This window comes from Mustela erminea, chromosome 3 (genome assembly GCF_009829155.1).
Source record: "Mustela erminea isolate mMusErm1 chromosome 3, mMusErm1.Pri, whole genome shotgun sequence".
Lineage (NCBI taxonomy): Eukaryota > Metazoa > Chordata > Mammalia > Carnivora > Mustelidae > Mustela > Mustela erminea.
Window position 1 is genome coordinate 84,975,148 of NC_045616.1, and position 19,287 is coordinate 84,994,434.

Consider the following 19,287-nt stretch of genomic DNA (forward strand, 5'->3'; position numbering starts at 1 on the left):
TCATTTTGTTTGAAAACCTAAGGCAATATTAGTGTTCTTCTAGGTATCCATCAGGGAAGTACATTCAAGGGATTTGCCCCCTGAATAGCCAAGTATCATAACTAAGTCAACTGATATTTTTTCTTCAAAGTAAAAATTATGAAAATTTATGCTACTATCATACAGTTGACCAGCTTGTGCTGAGGCAAATGTTCTATGACCCGAAAAAAAAAAAAAAAATTAAGGACTTACAACTTGCAGTCAATGGCAAAGGGTGCATCTCTTTCATCTCAAGGGCCTAACAAAGGATATTAAGTTTGCCCATCAGATTTTCTGAAATTATTTTCATACTAAGCAGCATCTCTTTAAATAAACTTCTCAATCTTAGGACTTCTTTTTATTTATTTATTTATTTTTAATTATTTATTTGCTTATTATTTATTTTATTTATTTATTTGCAGAGAGACAGAGCATGAATAGGGGAAAGAGCAGAGTGAGAGGGAGAAAAACAAGCAGATTCCCAACTGAGCAAGAAGTCCTAACAAGGGGGCTTGATCCCAGGACCCTGAGATTATGACCTGAGTTAAAGTCAGGCATTAACCAACTGAGCCACTTAGGCTCCCCTATATCTAGGACTTCTTATTCTTAGGAGAAAGCATACTGTTTCCTAGACAGAATCAGATCACACACACAAACATTCACACACACACACACACACACACATACACACTCACTCACTCACACAAGCAGATGTACCTATTAATAATGGCTGGGCTGTGCTTGTCCACTCTACCAAATACACACCACCATCAATCACTCCTTTTCCATTTAAAGTCACCTAAACCCAATATTTTCCTACTCTTTGGAGCTTGATCCACAGTAAGAACTACATTTTCTATCACAACCCAGCACATACATATGTATACACACACAACTAAAACAAAAACAGCAGGAAGCTATACACAGACAATGCATTTTTTCCATTACAGTCCATTTAAAAATGCTGGTCAAAGATCCATTAAACTGGGTCACAACATTAATAGGTTACAACCACAATTTTTTGAAAAACACTAGCTCAAAGCAACTGGTCTTCTTCCCAAAGATGAAGAAACCCAATGAGGGATCCTGTATTATGACTTTAGTGTTTTCAAAGACACAGTTTGTTCAAAGACAAGGGGACATCCTGTTACCCAGGAACCATCTGTTCTGAGGGCTTGGTGAATTCTTTTAGTTGGTTTGCTACTAATCATGCATAATGAATGTAATGATGCAGATCCCACAGGCAACCACCGCTTGTTTGCAAAGCCTCCAATGTTTTTAGCAGATTTCTGATGGAAGGGCCCTGAGGACATTGGCCCCCTCCCATCCTTTGAAACTCACTGTGGAGCCCGAGGGCATTGCCTCCCTAACTCCCACTGTCTTCACTTCATTCCTCCCTCTCACTCCCCCATCCCCAAACTCTTAATTTATAACTATTTCTAAACAAGACTTGAAAAGTAGACACCCAGTAGGAAAAGGTGAGACACCCAGGGTCTCTGAGCATCCTCCCCTGCCTCCATCACTTTCTGACAATGACCCTCTTATCTTCCTACCATAATTCAGTGACAAGATAAACACCACTGCTACTGGAATGCATCTTATACAGGGATTCGAAAATTTTCATCTTGGCTGAACCAACTAAAAAAAAGTAACTCTACACCCTTAATGTGTCGGAGGGTTAGGCTGGCTGAGAATCAGCTTCTTATGGGTGAACTTGACAGCAAAAGGGAAAAGCGTAACTGAAGTCACAGCCTTCCACGTTATCTGAGTGATATCCTAGCTGCCAAGGGATGGGGAGGGGAGGAGAATCCCAACCCTAAATACCCTTGGGTCGCCATTATATTGAAGTATACGGTGATAGTGATACCTCGAAGACGTGCCTTCATGTGCACTTGTACGACGTGCCTTCATGTGCACTTGTACAAATTAACAAAAATGATCTTTAAGGAGCTGTAGTGCAATATAGGAATACTTAAGCCCAACCTAGCCATGGGACTTGTAACTTCTCTTTTTCAAAATCATTAGGCATTTGTTTGACAACCGTTAAAATTGCAATAATGGCTTATGAAAAGTGGCACACCTTCCCACTCCACTCCTCAGACCTGTCCTCCAGCCCCAGAAAGAAACTCCCTTGCTACTGTACATAAAATTTACTCTAAAACCCAGTCAGAGAACTCCAAGCCTGAGATGTGGGGATCTGACACAGGGCACTCGGGACCCCAGTGATCCATCGAACATTCTCTCAAGTTATGGGGAAATGCACTAAAATGACCACCGGGATCTGTCTGTAACACTGTACCCACTCTGTGGTTGACATATTGACCATGACATACTACACTGTTAGCTTTCCACCCCAGTTAGAAAATTAAAAAGAGAAACAAGGTCATACACAGCCTGAAGCTGGAGGGTAGGTTTGCTTTATAAAATGCATGTACTGTAGGGCCTAGTTTGGGGGTCTTCTGATGGCTCTGAGAATGTGTGTGATGTGGGAAGGAGGTATTTCCTAAATTGCTTCCTTCCCTCTGAGCTACCCACTGTCACACAGGCTACATTTACACATTCAGCAGCTAAACACTGGTGTCTATTTTATTATGTAAACAAGCAATACCTTACCATGTCCTTGATGTGCTCCTCTATCAGCCTTAATGAAGGGCTGGGCCCTCCTTGTTTGGAAGTGTGTTCAATTTTAGGATTTGTCTCACTTGGTTGCTGTGTCTAGGGATGTAGGTGTAGACACAGAAATGCACATCACTGGGACTTTGGCATTTCCTATCTTCCTGCCTTAAGAGAAATTCTTTTGTTAATCTTACCCAGAGGTAATATAAGAGCAGTTTTACTGATATGCCTTGACCCAGAGCTTTCTCCTCCAAAGTGAGTTACAGGGATGTCTTCATACACTAACATGTTCTGTTTGGATTGTAAAAACAGGACTGTTTGTAGTCTGCAATATCAATTGTGTTGAGAGTTCAGCTATTCTCTACAGAAGTAAACAGTAAGATCTATGACTTTTTCAAAATATAACACCTGTGGGGGTGCCTGGGTGGCTCAGTCGGCTAAGCATCTGCCTTTGGCTCAGGTCGTGTTCCCGGCATCCTGGGATTGAGTCCCAAGTTAGGCTCCCTGCTCAACAGTGAGTCTGCTTCCTCCTCTCCCTCTGCCTTTCCTCCCTTTGGTCTCACTCCATGTTTACTCCCCCTCTCTCAAATAAATAAAATCTTTGAAAACGAACAAACAAAAAAACACCTCCATTAGGAACCCTGAGGGTGACCTAACACCTGGCAGGTGTTAGGACTGGCTGGATATTTCTGATATCACAGGACCAAATTGTAAATCCAGGGCGGGTGTGCAGAGGGGACATATGAGAGAGGAATTTGTTTCCCTATCTGTGGTGCCACTGGAATCTGTCATAGAATATTTACCTGAAGAGAAGAAGATAGGTAGGTTTTATAGACTGCTTGAAATTTCATAACTCTCAAGCAACCTGAACATTTGGAAGAGTTTGGCAGGGCTGAGGGCTACCCCATACCATCGAGTCCTCAAAATAAGCAGCAGGAATATGTTGAAAATGAAGCACATTTCCTCAATTCCCTCCCTCATTCATTCATTCACTGCTCATTTATTGAACATCTAGCATTGAGTTCGTGAGGGTCAGGTCTGCAAACTGAGACCACACCAGTCATCAGAACACGGAAATTTTAATGGGAAGAATTATTAACTAATAAAGAGGGATTAACTACTGAGGGGGTAAAGAGATCTTGAAGCATACTGGCATAGAAGATGGAGAGAGCAGCTTCTGTCCCAAGGCTAAGGCAAGTACTCAAGGAAGGAAGAAACTTGAGAGAGGGCCTTCTCTCAGGGATGAGATTCAGACTCCACAGGCAAAGGGGTGTCTGTGGCCCAAGGATGGAGGTGGATCTCACTGGAGCGCTTCAGGGAGTTTCCCAAGTGGCAGTGGCAAGCGTCCCTGGAAGCAGCCTGTGGCCTGGCCCAGCCAGGGGGACTCACTGGAGGTTCGCGCTGGAAGCTGACCGCTGGCCACTGTGCCTCGGGAGCAAGAAGAAAAGCACAAGAACCCCAAAGACAACCCTTCAAGTGTCCCTCCGGTGCCCTCTGCTGACAAAGCCAAAGCTGCATCAGCTGGCAAAGGAGAAACATCATCGTCAGGGTCCAGCTGCAGCACGACAAAAGGAGGTAAAGAGGGATGAATCACGAGCAGACAAGCAGTCAACTGACAACCTGCACAACCATGGTTTAGATACGCCACCAGCCATAGCATTAGAGATGAACAAATGTGCTCCTTGCCCTTAAAAAGCTTATTGTCAGCATGAATGCAGACAGTCCCTAGATGAAGGCATCGTTTTTTCTGGTTTATGCCCTTGAAAAAAATCACCGCTCTCTGAGCCTCTCTGAAGACCATCACATATGTTCAAGGTCCTTCCTTGAGATATTAAGTAATTTGCTATTTTATTTTATTTTATTAGGGAAATAATAAGGTCACTTGTTTTGTTTTGTTTTTAAGATTTTATTTATTTATTTATTTGTCAGAGAGAGAGAGTGAGTGTGGGAGAACACAAGCAAGCAGAGTGGCAGGCAGAGGCAGCAGGCAGAGCGGCAGGCAGAGGCACAGAGAGAAGCAGGCTCCCCACTGAGCAAGGAGCCCAATGTGGGACTCGATCTCAGGACTCTGGGATCATGACCTGAACTGAAGGCAGTGGCTTAACCAACTGAACCACCCAGGTGTCCCAGGTCACGTGTTATTTTAAAGCAACTGCAACCAATGCAATATAGACAGAGAGAAGAAGCTAGTTCTGGAATCACACCAGCAGAGTTGAAATCCTGGCTCCTTTGCTTACTGACCTGGTCATGTTGGGCACGTGACATAATCTAGCTGTCCTCTATGTCGTCCTCCAAAGAGTGAGGATCCAAACAGTATCGGCCTCACAGGCTTGGTGAGAGCAACTGAGATGGAGGCACGCAAGTACTTTTCACACAGTATCTGGCGTACAAAAAGGATTGAATAAACGCTTGCAATTGTTTTATAATAAATATAAATTGTACATAGTATAAGATGGGGCTAAAAATGATCTTTTAGAATCTCCATTCAGGTTCCCAGAGATTGTTTTCATGAACCCACATTTAGAAAGATCTTGCTTTTAATCAGTTCATTTAAAAAAGATATAAATTGGGGTGTGTGGGTAGCTCAGTAGGTTATGGGTCTAACTTCAGCTCAGGTCATGATCCCAGCATCCTGGGATCAAGCCCCGCACTGGGCTCCCTGCTCAGGGGGAAGTCTGCTTCTCCTTCTCCTTCTGCCTTTCTCCCTGTCTGTGCTCTCTCTCTCGTTCTCTCTCCCTCTCAAATAGAAAAAATATTTTTTAAAAATAACAAAATTTTTTTAATTTTTGAAATTAAAAAAATTAAAAAAGAAGTTTTTTTAATATTTTTAAAAACCACCCAGACTCAGTCGGTTGACCATCCAACTCTTGCTTTCAGCTCAGGTCATGATCTCAGGGTGTTAGGACAGAGCCCCGTGATGGGCTCTGCATGCAGAGTGGAGTCTGCTGGTCTTTCTCCCTCTGTTCCTCCCTTTGTACTGTCTCCCTACCTCTGTCTCTCTCTCAAATAAATAAAATCTGTAAAAAAAAAAAAAAGAAAAAAAAAAGGATAAAAGTCTAGATCATCTCCAAGCTTGCTTTTATATGGCACATCTTAAGTGAAATCTTACAAATTAAAAAAAAAAAGTATGTGGAAGATAACACAGGAGTAGTAAGGGAAAGACATGTGCAAAAACACAGCTGAAGAAACTGTGTGTTTGGTTAGAAGATTTTTTTTTTTAAGATTTTATTTATTTATAAGAGAGAGAGAGAATGTGAGCACACATGCAAGCACACAAGCAGGCAGAGCGGCAGGCAGAGGTGGAGAGAGAAGGAATCTCCCTGCCGAGCAAGGAACCCGATGCGGGACTTGATCCCAGGACCCTGGCATCATGACCCGAGCTGAAGGCAGCAGCTTAACTGACTGAGCCACCCAGGCGCCCCTGGTAAAGGATTTAAAATGAGTTGTCTTCGGGGCGCCTAGGTGGCTCAGAGGGTTGGGCCGCTGCCTTCGGCTCGGGTCATAATCTCGGGGTCCTGGGATCAAGTCCCGCATCGGGCTCTCTGCTCAGCAGGGAGCCTGCTTCTCTCTCTCTCTCTTTCTCTCTGCCAGCTTCTCTGCCTACTTGTGATCTCTCTCTGTCAAATAAATAAATAAAATCTTAAAAAAAAAATGAGTTGTCTTCACTCTCTTCAGCTAGTTCAAGGGTGATTTTGGTTTTCTTTCTCTGCTGGTCAAAATGAGAATAGGTACAAGGAACTTAACAAGGAAGGGGTTTTGGTTCAGCATAAAGGAGAAAAAAAAAAACTTGTTACAACTATAGCCATTTCAACTGTGGCTGAAAGACACCCATGGTTAGCAGCTGGTATCTGCCACTCCCAGAGACTTTCGCGCAGACACTGGATGGACACCTGTGGTAGAGTCTGACACATCACCCAAGTCTCCCTCCCAAGATGAAGCCATCAGCAACCTTCAGGAATGGCCTAGGTGAAGACACCTGCCTTACTCAAGGGCACACCCCCGAGGCAGTCTGCATAGGGTATACCTGCCCGGCTCCTTTGCTTCAACACCAGACAGCTCTCAAGGATCATTTCAGCTTCAGACCTTCTCAAAACGTTGACTGAAGCTCCTACCAAGACTGCCTCACTTCTCCTTCTGCCCTATCCTGCTTCCTTCCCTCCCACAGAAGTGGATCCCCAAATGCCTAATAAACTGCCGGCAGATGAATCTTCACCTCACTGTCTGCCTCTCAGAAAGCCCAGCCTGTGATGACACCTGCCCAGGATGCTAGGGGCAGGGCTCTGAGCAGGATGACTGCAAAGGACCCCACAGCCCCATGACTCGACAAGCCACTGGGCATCTGAAGCTGCACACTCTGTTTACAAAGCTCTGATCTGTGTCCACTGCGTGCAATCCGTACAGATGATTCTCAAGAGAAATCTTAAGAGAAATCTTAGCCTTCTTTCGTTATTGTCTGATCTATGGCTGGCCTCAACTCACTAACGAGGGGCACCTGTTGAGTCATTACGTTGTTGATTGAAGCACTTGTGAAGTCTTTCAACAACTACTTATCAGGGCCCAGAAATACACCAAGCCTGGTGAAGGCACAGTGCACAAAAGAGCTCTTTTCTGGAGCTTATATTCTAGTGAGGAGAAACGTATCAACCTACTTCCCAAACTTCAGTCATCTGCATACCGCTTCCAAAATGTTTACCTGTGTCTCCATTGCCTGATCACAATACTTCTACTTCCTCCGGCTTACGGATGGTGGATTCACAGTTTTACTGACCTTAGGCCCAATGTAGGCTAAACTGTTCACAAAAGGATAAGCTATGAGTATATTCATATTTTTTCTAATACACATTAAACTAAACATATAACTAAAATAAAAAAAAATGAACACCTGCAAATCATTTGTACCATATGTGTACCATACTTAAAGAAGCAATTTATACAAAGGATCACACAGAGACATGTAAAACCGCAAGTGTGACAAATGCTTATAATGAGAAGTATCCAGGGTCCTCAGAATATATAACAGGGGGATTTAACTTATTTAAGGGCTTCCCCTAAGGAAGTGAGCTAATAAATGAAAGAAGAGTTAGAAATCGCAAGGTAAAGAGGTAGAGTGTGTGTTGTGAAGAACATTCCAGACAGAGGCAGCAGCATATATTAAGGCCCTGTGGCAGGAGGGAACACAACACCAATGAGGCTCAAGTGTGGTGACCAAAGGACAGGGAGCATGTGGAGAACTGAGGCTAGCTGGCAAAGTAGAGGCCAGTGATGGAAAAGGGAAGTTAGGTGGATTCCATTCCCCAACATCTGTAGATAACCAAGTTGAAGCTATATATACATAATCATTCTCTTTCCCTCTTTCTCTCCCCCACAGAACTGAATTTTAACACTTCTCTAGACCCTCTGCCAAAGGACACAAATAAGCAGCATCGATATGCAAGTTTCTGGCCTGGGACTGTGAAATATATTCCAGACTTGAAACTTTGGGGGCTGAGGTTACATTTGCTAAATATTTAGACCTTTCCCCCAGGCTTTTATTCATTCCATCCAGCAGGTGGAGTACAGGGAAATGCTTTTGGTTCCCAACAAATCCCCTCATATCGAAAAAGGAAGAGCAAGGTTTGCCAGCACAGTCAAGGGTGAGAGATAGAACAAGGAAGCAGTGATTGTGTATTTGAGTCTCATTCATATGGAAAACATGAGCTAATTAGCTTCTTACTGCTATGCTTCCAGGGATTCTGAATTTGACGTTTCTGTCCAAGTTTGGGGAGCTATGCTATTAATCAGTCCAAAAACAAATGAAGTGGCTTAAAAAGAATCACATAACCAAAACCCACATCCTTCATAAGATTAGAAAAAAAAAAAAAAAAAAAAGCCACAGAGAGGCAACTTGGAAACTCTTCAGACATGATGCCAGTTTCAGGGTTTGGGGGGGATTTGGCTGGTTGACGGAGATGTCTTAATCTGGGGATGAAAATAGAGAACACAAACATATTTACACAGCTTTAATGAGGAAAACTCAACAGACCACATTGCCCTGTAGAAAGTGGGCTCTTAGAGTCCTACAGCCAAACAGTGACCTTGTGGGAAAAACAAAGAACTCAAAGGACAGAAAGTGAACAGAGACAGAACAGGTTATTTTGGGCACTCCAGATTCTTTAAGAAACATGACCAACTCTATATAATAACTATTCTGAATTGATCTCATTCCTTTTTCTGGAAGACAAGGAGACCTGCCTTCTTGACAACCAAACAAAGAAGACAGTTCCTGAGTCTCTGCCGTGGAGGAGGTTATTGAAACAGACGTGGGGGAAGAGGAGAGAAAAAGGGTCTACTGAGGACTCCGACACTTAGCTGGGGGATGTCATTTATAAACAAAACCGTCAAAACGCAACCTAAGAGAGCACGGAACAAAATGCATGCGGGGTGCTCCAAGAGCACGGGTGGAAGGAAAAATTCTTCTCTGGGGGAGTTAGGGAAAAGCTTTCCAGAGGAGGTGATGTCTGACCTGTGTCAGAAGAGATGAGCAGGTGTCTCCCAGGCGGGGAAGGAAGCAGGAAAAGGGGGGGACCATGGGGCAATGGTGCAGGGGGATGCAGGATGATAGAGTCTCACCTCACTCACAGATTAGGAACGAGAAAGCCCACTTACAAAGAGGAGTCAGTCCCCCATGGTCAAGCTCAGTCCTGAAAAGCCCCTAGATGAACATACCATATCTCAGTGAAGAACCGGCATGCATTTGGGGGACCCATATTGTATGAACCCCGTGAAAAATTAAGCCCTGTAATCACCTTCAGCCAGCCAGGTGCTCCCAGTACAAGAGGCCTGGAAAACCAGGACAGCAGCAGACTCTTGCTCCCCTTGGGAGCACACAGGCGCAGGAGTAGAATGTCAGGCGGATCACCCACAGTATTTACTGTTATCTTTCATCTTCCTCCCTCCCCCACGCTCTCTCTCTCCTGAGCTGATAAAGTGGATTTCTTTTATGTTAACTCTGTGTGTGGGATGTCACTTTCCTTCCAGGCACAGGGCACAAGCTGGGAGTGACCCAGCACCACTATTCAGTAGGTTATGGGGAAGATGAAATGAGCTACACAGTGTAGACTGCACAGGACACCACTTGGTGCAAGGTAAGTGCTCGACTCTTACTGCTATGATCATCACTCCAATCAGAGGAGACGGCACACGTGAGGACACAGAATGACAGAGGAGTATGTTGTGTTCAGAGGATGGAGAGCAGCATAGCCAGCCAAAGGTGAAGCTGATAAGGGAGGCTTTGGGGGATCTGTGAACATTCTTTCTTGCAGGACTAAGCTTAAATTCTATCTTTGGGCAAGAAGAAGCCAATGGAGACATTCTGCAGGTAGGTCATACTTCCACATTTACGTTAAACTAAGATAGCTCTTGCTGTTGTGTGAAAAAGAAGATGGGGAAAACTCATCAGAAAGCTACTGTAAGAGTGTGGTCTTGGTGGGCACCTGGGTGGCTTAGTCAGTTAAGCATCCCACTCTGGGTTTCACCTCAGATTATGATCTCAGGGTTATGGGATCAAGCCCCGTGTTGGGTTCTGTACTCTGTGGGCAGTCTGCCTGAGATTCTCAGTCTCCCTTTCCCTCTGCCCCTCCTCATCATGTACCCACTTGCTTTAATAAATAAATCAATCTTCAAAAAATAAAAGAGTATGTATGTTCTTGGGATGAGGAGAACCTGAGCTGATGACAGTGGTGATGGTGATGATTTTTTTAATGCTGGTTCCCCCAAAACAGACTCTGAGACCATGACTTGGGCACAGGCTAGGAGGAGATCCCAAAAAGTACAAGTGCAAGAGGGGAGAACAGGACAGGGATAGACAGGAGAAGGGCTAACCATGCCTCATGGAACAGGTCCCTTCTGTGGATAAGTGAGGCTCAGTTCTACTGGGGTCTCTGCAAGGCTGTGGAGAAGACACCTCAGAATTGCCCCAGTCGTGGAGGTGGGATACTTGTCCAGTGATGCCACCCTTCTCCAGCTGAGGGATTCCCTTGGAGGTATAGATCCCCCCACTTTTTAGCTGCTCTGCCTCCAGACTGAGCAGATTTCTTTAACACCCAAGGAAGCCCTCGGGGAGAGAGAAAAAGAGAGGCAGGCTCTTGAGGGAAAGCTGCCGGTTTGTGTGTGGACTGTCCAACAAGGCTGCATGCAAGCTCAGAAGTGGCTGAAGAGATACGGGGCAAGGGATTATGATGATGACGATGACATTGTATGATGAGAGGACATCAGCTGCACCAGATAACCTTATCTAAGTGCTTACCATGGGCCAGACATGATGCTAAGCATCTCATGTAAATTCATGACCACAATCTGCCCTTACAACCCTCAGGAGGTATAAGTGTTACTACTATGCTCATTTTACAGATGGGGAAACTGAGGCACTGCGAGGTTATGAGATGTGCCCAAAGGTACATAGCTAGGAGGTGATGAAACCCATGGTGGATCTCATGCATTGTAACTCCAGAGCCCATACCTTCAATTGCTACTGCACATTGTCTCAAAATGCCATACTGCGTACTGGCGATGAGCAGGGACGAAGAGAATCTGAGAGTGATTTAGGACAGCGTTGTCCAGTAAAACAGCCACTAGCCACATGTGGCTATTGAGCCCTTGGAAATGTAACTAGCACAACTACAATAGTGAAGTTTGAATTTTATTTAATATTAAATAAAATAGTTATGCATGCCTAGGGGCTATAGCATTGGACAGTGCAAATTTAGGAGGTGGAACACTCTGCCCTTGAAGAAGGTAAGGAATACTTAGATCTTTACCAATATGGTGATGTTATGACACATCTTTATGTGCGTCACAGTTAATTAATTACAAAAAGCATTGAAAATCCTGAAATTGATGAATTTTTTATATTTAATTAAAAAATTTAAAATCAAATTAATGCAGGCACACAGTTTTAATAATGCAGTATTACAAAATTTATAGCAGTAGTACCCTTCCCCATTGTGCTCTTGGTTCCTGCTCTCCAGATGCAACTACTTTTATTTCTTCTAGATAGTTCTCCTGACATTTCACTTTGTATTTCTAAACAGTATCTATGAAACAGTATGTATTAGTTTCATTCTATGGAAGATACAGTTATCTACATAACCTCTGTTATGTAGATAGCTATCTGTAGATCTGTCAGCCAGTTATCTACATAACTTTTACCCCCATCCCAGGGCCCTTCCCATCATCCCTAAAGATTCACATCACTGGTTAGTTCAAGATTCAATGTTCAGATTAGTAAAATGTTGTAACTGTTAATTACACCTAAGGGAGGGGATGATTTCATGCCATTTTTCATACAAGTGTCTTTCATTTCCCTATATTCAGCTTACTCATCATTAATTTAGCCTTAAACTTTCAGACAGATTCTAAAAAGCCTCCCAATACATTCAACAACATTTTTTACCATTTCAGTTTTCATCGAAACATCCCTCTTGGAGTCCTCAGATCTGTGAGGGCCTTTGGCAGCGTCATGACCCTGTGGCTTCCCACCACTATTTTCCTGGGATTCCTCATGCCTCTCTCCTGTTTTAGGTTTGCTATTCCAGGATTCTCATGCAGTCTTCTTTCTTGATTTAGTCCTTGACTATTTAATATTACATCTAGTAGCTTTTTTCACAAATGGTAAATGGAAAGTTATTTTTTAGAAGGTGTTTCTGTCTTCATTTGATAGTCTAGATGGGTATGGAAGTTGTAAATCACCCTCCCTTGGAAACATGAAGTCATTACTCTGTGTCCCTTAAGCTTACAGTGCTGATGTGAGGAAGTATAATGCTATTCTGATTCCTGATTATTGAATGTTACCTCTTTAGCTCTCTGGAAGTTTTCATTACTTCTCTGGCTCCAGTATCCGAAGCATTAGAATAGTGCGCCTTGCTGAGGATCTTTTCATACATTGAGGTAGGTTAGTGGTAGGCCCTTTCAGTCTAAAAATACATGATTTTTGGTTCTAGAGAATTTTCTGGCAAAATTTCTTAGATAATTCTTTTCTTCTCCTACCCCTTCTACATACATACACATTTTCTCCATCTCTCTCTCTCTCTCTACACACACACACACACACACACACACAATTTCTCTGAAGAAGCCTGATTAATACAATTTGTTAGGTATGAAATAGTATTACATTCCTGTAAAGAAAATCCTCATTTTTGGAGATGCATTATAACATATTTAGGGGTAAAATATCATGATATATAATTTACAATGGTTTAGCAAACACACACATACACACACACACACACACACACAAGCAAATAGGCAAAATATTAACAATGAATAAATACAGAAGTGGGTACATGGAAGTTTATTGCATTCTTTTAAAATTTTTTCTGTTCAAAACTTTCCAGAGTAGTAAGTCAAATCAATTAGAAAATTAAAAAATCAGAGTAGTAAGTGGGAACTGGCGGTATTTCAAGTTCATCTCATTTCTCATAGTAATCAAGTAGATGAAGTTTTAAAATCTTCTGGTGGGGTGGGGTGACAAAGGAGAGGTCTTGAGCTGGAGGTAAGCAGAAACTATAACAGACTACTACTAACCAGGAGTTTCAAAGAGCTGTTCTGTCAGTGCTGGGATGGATCACAGGGAAAAAATCTATCCCCTGGCTTGGGGATATGGCTGTCCTCAGTCTGTATGATGAGAAAGGAAAGTCTCCCTCTAAGAAGCTATAATCATGAGCCTACTCTCAAGTAGAATTGAGCTACAAACTTATACTACTTGCCTCATGCAGGAACCCATACCCTTAGAAATTAATGTAAGACAATGGTCCCTGATATTCTTTACACACCAAGTACAAGCAAACAACATAAAAGCTACTGTGTAACTCAGTTGGTTAAGTCTCTGATTCTTAGTTTCAGCTCAGGTCATGATCTCAGGGTCATGAGATGGAGCCCTGCCTCAGGCTCTGAGCTAAGTAAGCATGGAGCCTGCCTCAGATTCTCTCTCTCCGTCTGTCCTTCCCCTGCCCACACATGTGCATTCTCTCTCTCTCTTTCTCTCTAAAACAAAAATTACTTATTAAATGTTGAACAAGAGGGAGTCAGTGGACAAAAGTGGTGCTGTGGGACACTCAAGCACTTCAGACATTGGACTTTTGAGTACTAACTAGACACAGACCATCAAGAAGTACTTTTAAAGTGGTCCAATACACTTTTTCAGAAGGGACTTACAGTGTGAGAAATAAAAAGACTATCTTGAACACCAGGTGGGTTTAACTCACATAGGAGTGAAATAAAATTTCAAAAGAACAATAGAGATACTGAAATTAAAAACCTAATGGGTAGACTGCTTCAGAAATGTCAGTGGAGTGAAGCAGACATGAAGCCCTCCCATATATAACAATAGTAGAAATAAGATTAAAGAAATATTTTTTAGAGGACAACAATGTACAGGCATTTTGGACCCTGAAGAGAGTCCAAAAGCAGACAGAAGCAAGAGAGTTTAATCTCAAAAAACTGCCACAGGAAGGAGTCAGAATTAAGAGTTTATGTCTTCCTGGACTGAGGGTGATGCCCAACCCTTACAGCTCTAGCTGTAATAAAATAAATAAATAAAATAAAATAAATAAACCAGCAGTGGAAAACCACAGTCTTACCAGCTAAGGTGCCAAAGATCAGAGTTCAAGGCTGAAAGCGTAGCTAGAAATCTACAGGAAAAGTACTGGCAGCCGAAAAACCACAGAAGGAGTATAAAACTCTGAGTATAAACTCTGCCCAAATCTTGGGCCAAGAGCTAAACTACGCATGTGTGGGAAGAGGCGCTAAGAGGCCTAGAGAAAAAGTGGGCAGAAACCAGAAAGCAATGTGCTCTTCAGTAAGAAAGCTGTGTGTGGCTCTATCTGTGAGTTTGCTGGGTTTTTTTCTTCAAAACTGACTTAACTTCCCAAACATGCACAAGTCAGGAACCAGAAAGTTGAATTTTACAGGCTTGAAAGTTCAAAGAAAGAGCCCCAAACCAGCCAAATAGCTAGGAATTATAGAGAGGGGAATCCCTAAAAGCAAGACCTCTTTCTCTGTTGAAATCCTGGCTAACCACTATATTACAAGAAGTGGAGAACTCCCAAAGGACCAGGTAAAAAAAGTAGCAATGAGAAGCTGTAAGAATAGAGATATTCGATGCTGCATACCCAAGGGTGACAAAAATTACACTGGAGTCCAGACAAGTTAATTGCCTACTAGAAAAAAAAAATGCACCTTGGAAGAATAAAAGAGAATCTAGATTTGCCATAACATATTATCTATAAGGCTCAATTTTCAACCTGAAATTAGTAGACATACAAAGAAATGTTAAAGTGTGCTCTGATTTCAGGGGAAAAAGCAGCCAATAGAAACTGATTCTGAATGCCTCCAGATGTTGAATTTAGCAGACTTTAAAGCAATTATTATAAATATGTTCAAAGAAGTAAAAGAAAATACGGTACCATACTGAAAGGACAGCTAGGAATTTTTAAAAGAAAAATGGAAAAAAAGGAAAAAAGGAAATTCTAGATCTGAAAAACACAGAAACTAAAATTTAAAATGTTTATTACATGGGCTCAATTATCTATTGAGGAGGGCAGAAGAAAGAATTAGTGAACCTGAAGATAGAGCAACAGAAGTATCAAGAAACAGAAAGAATAAAGATTAAGGAAAATTGAGAAGAACCTCAGAGACCTGAGGGAATAATATCCAAATGTTCAAAACACATTTAATCAGAATTCCAATGGAAGATGAGGAGGAAAGAAAGGGTAGAAAAAAATATTTGAAGAAGGAATTGCTGAAAACTTAATAGAGGGGCATAAGGAAACTCTTAGGAGTGATGGGAATGTTCTGTATTTTTATTGTGGTGGGGGTTTCATAGGCACATACATTCATCAGAACCCCTCCAATATATAGTTTAAGTGGGTATGCTTTGTTGTACATAAATGATATCTCAATAAATATATTTAAAAATGTAAATGATGAACTATCTCTCTTCCACTAAAAAAAAAAAAAAACCCTAATGAGGGGAGTCCAGGTGACTCAATCAGTGAAGCATCTAACTCCTGATTCCAGCTCAGGTCATGAACTGAAGGTCATGAGATCAAACCTCCACATCGGGCTCTGTGCTGGGGCATGGAACCTGCTTAAGTAAGATTCTCTCTCTCCTTCTTCCTCTGCCCCCACTGCCCCAGCTTGCATAACTCTCTTGCTCTCTCTCAAAGGAAAAAAAAAAGGTCCCAAGGAATGGGTTAAATATTATACTGAACATATGGGAGAGAATATGGGTAAAGAGAAAAAGAAATCTGAAGAAATTAACCAGAATGTAACATGGTGAAATCAACAAAAGTCAGGGAGAAGAGAAAGACAGGAGGAGCTATCGAATGAGAGATGAGTAGAAATGTGGACAGACAGTATTTGAAGGGATTTTTAATGGGAATTTTCCAAAGTTGATGAAAGACATGAATCCTAGGTTTCAGGAAGCACATGGAGCCCTACACAGTAGAAACAAAACTACAGCCACATCTAGACGAACAGCTGTGGGGTGGGGGGGAGAGAAAACCATGGAGAGTATCTTCAAAACAGGTGGAGGAAAGAGGGATTGCCTACGAAGTGGCAATTTATACTGGCAGCAGACTTGTCAACACAACGGCAGTGGCCAAGAAAGAACAGAATCTGGTCTTCAAAGTGCTGAGAGAAAATAGATCTCGACCTCTTCCTCCCTCCTCAGTACCTTGCAACCAGCTGCAGAGCTATTTCTGAACACCCCTTCTGCTTTTAGCTTTCTCATTACCTCTTCACTCCTGATCCATCAAATATGTCCAGTCTCTTGGGCTATTAAGGGATTTTATTTCAAGTAAACAGTGTTAATGTGCTGAGGGTGTTAATGACTCAATGCTGTGGGTTGCCAGTGTTGACCTAAGCCATTTTTATTATAATATTACTTAAATACATACAAATATATAAAAGTAGGTATAAACCCTTATGCTTATCGTTCTTACACACCTATTAAACCAAAACAAATTTATAAAGAAATAGGATTTACCGATAAAGAAATTATAAGCAAAATTATGACAATAAAATGTAAAATATAGCTATGTGTGGCAGATGATGCTATTTTGCTGAGACAAATGGCTACAATTGTGATTATTTTTTTTTTAATTTTATATATTTAAAAGAGAGAGAGAGATAGCAAGAAAGGGCACGTGTAAGGAGAGGGAAAAGCAGACTCCCCACTAAGCAGGGAGCCCAATGCAGGGCTCGATCCCAGGATCCTGGGATCATGGCCTGAGCCAAAGACAGACACTTAACTGACTGGCCGCCCAGGCACCTCTAAAATTGTCTTTTCCTTCATTGAAGCAGGCTCAGAGGAGAGTCAGGCTGCCTGGGTTGAAAGGCCACTGTGTGATTTGGACGAGTGACTTAACCTCTTTAAGTCCCCATCTCTCTCCTCTAAAATGAAGAGAGTGAGACCCAAATCAGCGATGTTATGAGGACTAAATGCAACAAGAGGAGAGGAGTACTTAGCCCAGTGCCCAGCACATAAAATGGGCTTCACAGGTTATTACTACTATTGTTATAATTTGTCCTCTTTGATAATAAACCCATTTTAACTTCTGTTCCATCACTCTGACACTTAATGAGTCACCTTAAAATACAATACCAAAAAAATTTCTATTCAAGAAAAAAGTTCTTATGAACTTAGAATCTACAAGCTGGCTCTTGGCCAAGTCTGCCTATAATGAAAAAGGTGGCTATCACATCAGGCTTTTCACTTTGGAACGCCTCTGCTGGCGTGAGCCTCCTGAAGACTCAATTTCCACATCACGTTTTCCCTTAGGTCTACCCTGTGATAGAAAGTCAACAGTCTCCCCTTGCTCCCAGTGTGAGCATGAATTCCCATGCAAACCTGGGAGCTGTAACAATGCGTCCAGACCGAGCTACGGGGTAAACATCCAAGCAATCCAAAATAGGTTTACATTCCCTTTTAGAGATCCTCTCTGAAACAGAAATACACATAACACATAATGCCGCCACCACCACCAAGAACACCACCCTTAGATTTAACAGCTTCCTGGAAATGAAGGGTTTTAAGCCAACGGAGTTGCTCCAGGGTGAGAACCTTAGTCTCAGTGACAGGCTCTGGCAGCACAGTAATAAAGGAGAGGGTTTGTCATCCTTTAGGGGCAAAAGAATGCTTATAACATTAAGAAAACAAAAAAACAACAAAACAAAAAACAAAACAAAACAAAAAAATCACACTATATATTTAGTCTACGAAGAAGGCAGGCTCACTATTTAAAACAAAATCTTACAGTTTTAATCTTTATGGGATGGTAATTTATGGTACGAAAAGCTTGGATGAAACTGAACTATATAATGTTTGTCAAGAGAAATTTAAGGGGCACCAGAGTGGCTCAGTCAGTTAAGTATCCAACTCTTGATTTCAGCTCAGATCGTGATCTTATGGTCCTGAGATCAAGCCCTATGCTGGGCTCCTCACTGGGTGTGGAGCTTGCTTGGGCTTCTCTCTCTCCCTCTGCCCCAACCCCCCACCAAAAAGAATAAAAATATATATATTTTAAAGATTTTATTTATTTATTTGAGAGAGAGACAGTGAGAGAGAACATGAGCGAGGAGAAGGTCAGAGGGAGAAGCAGACTCCCCGTGGAGCTGGGAGCCCGATGTGGGACTCGATCCCGGGACTCCAGGATCATGACCTGAGCCTAAGGCAGTTGTCCAACCAACTGAGCCACCCAGGCGCCCCAAAAATATTTTTTTAGGGGCGCCTGGGTGGCTCAGTGGATTAAGCCGCTGCCTTCGGCTCAGGTCATGATCTCAGGGTCCTGGGATCAAGTCCCGCATCGGGCTCTCTGCTCAGCAGGGAGCCTGCTTCCCTCTCTCTCTCTCTGCCTGCCTCTCCATCTACTTGTGATTTCTCTCTATCAAATAAATAAATAAAATGTTTAAAAAATATATTTTTTTAGAAAGAGAAATTTAGTAAGCAAACTAGTAACACTAGAGGATAAACTTTTCACTGCTTGAAAAAAACAATCACTTTTTAAAGTGACTTTAGCCCCTACTGTATACAAATGAAGCTGCTTAAAAATAAGTTCTAGCTATCTCTTAATTAAGGCAAGTCTATTGGGTTCTTGGCCCTAAAGGTCCATGCTGGAGGGTCATTATCTGTTTCCTGTACTTCTTGTAGTTCAGACTGGCCCTACTGCCAATCACTCTAAATGCATGAGGAATTTAGCTGAGCTATCTGACACTAGGTAGGTTCAGACATTTCTTACAAATAAAAGCAGATCCTTCAAGAGGCATCTGGGTGGCTCAGTCGGGTAAGCGTCCGCCTTCAGCTCAGGTCATGATCCTGGGGTCCTGGGACTGAGCTACTGCTCAGCTGCTCAGGGCAGAGCCTGTTTCTCCCTCTGCCTCTGCCCCTCCCCTGACTTATGCTCGCGCGCGCTCTCTCTCTCTCAAATAAATAAAATGTTTAAAAAAAAAAAAAAAAAAGCGCAGACCCTTCAGAGTTACTTCTCACTAGGTACTTTTGTCCCTAACCTTAAGTCCTCTCCTAAAGGCTCAGCCAACTCTGTGATGAAATGTATAGCAAAGGCTAGATAATATACATCAAGTAAAACATTTATCAAAGACCACTTCAGAGGTGCC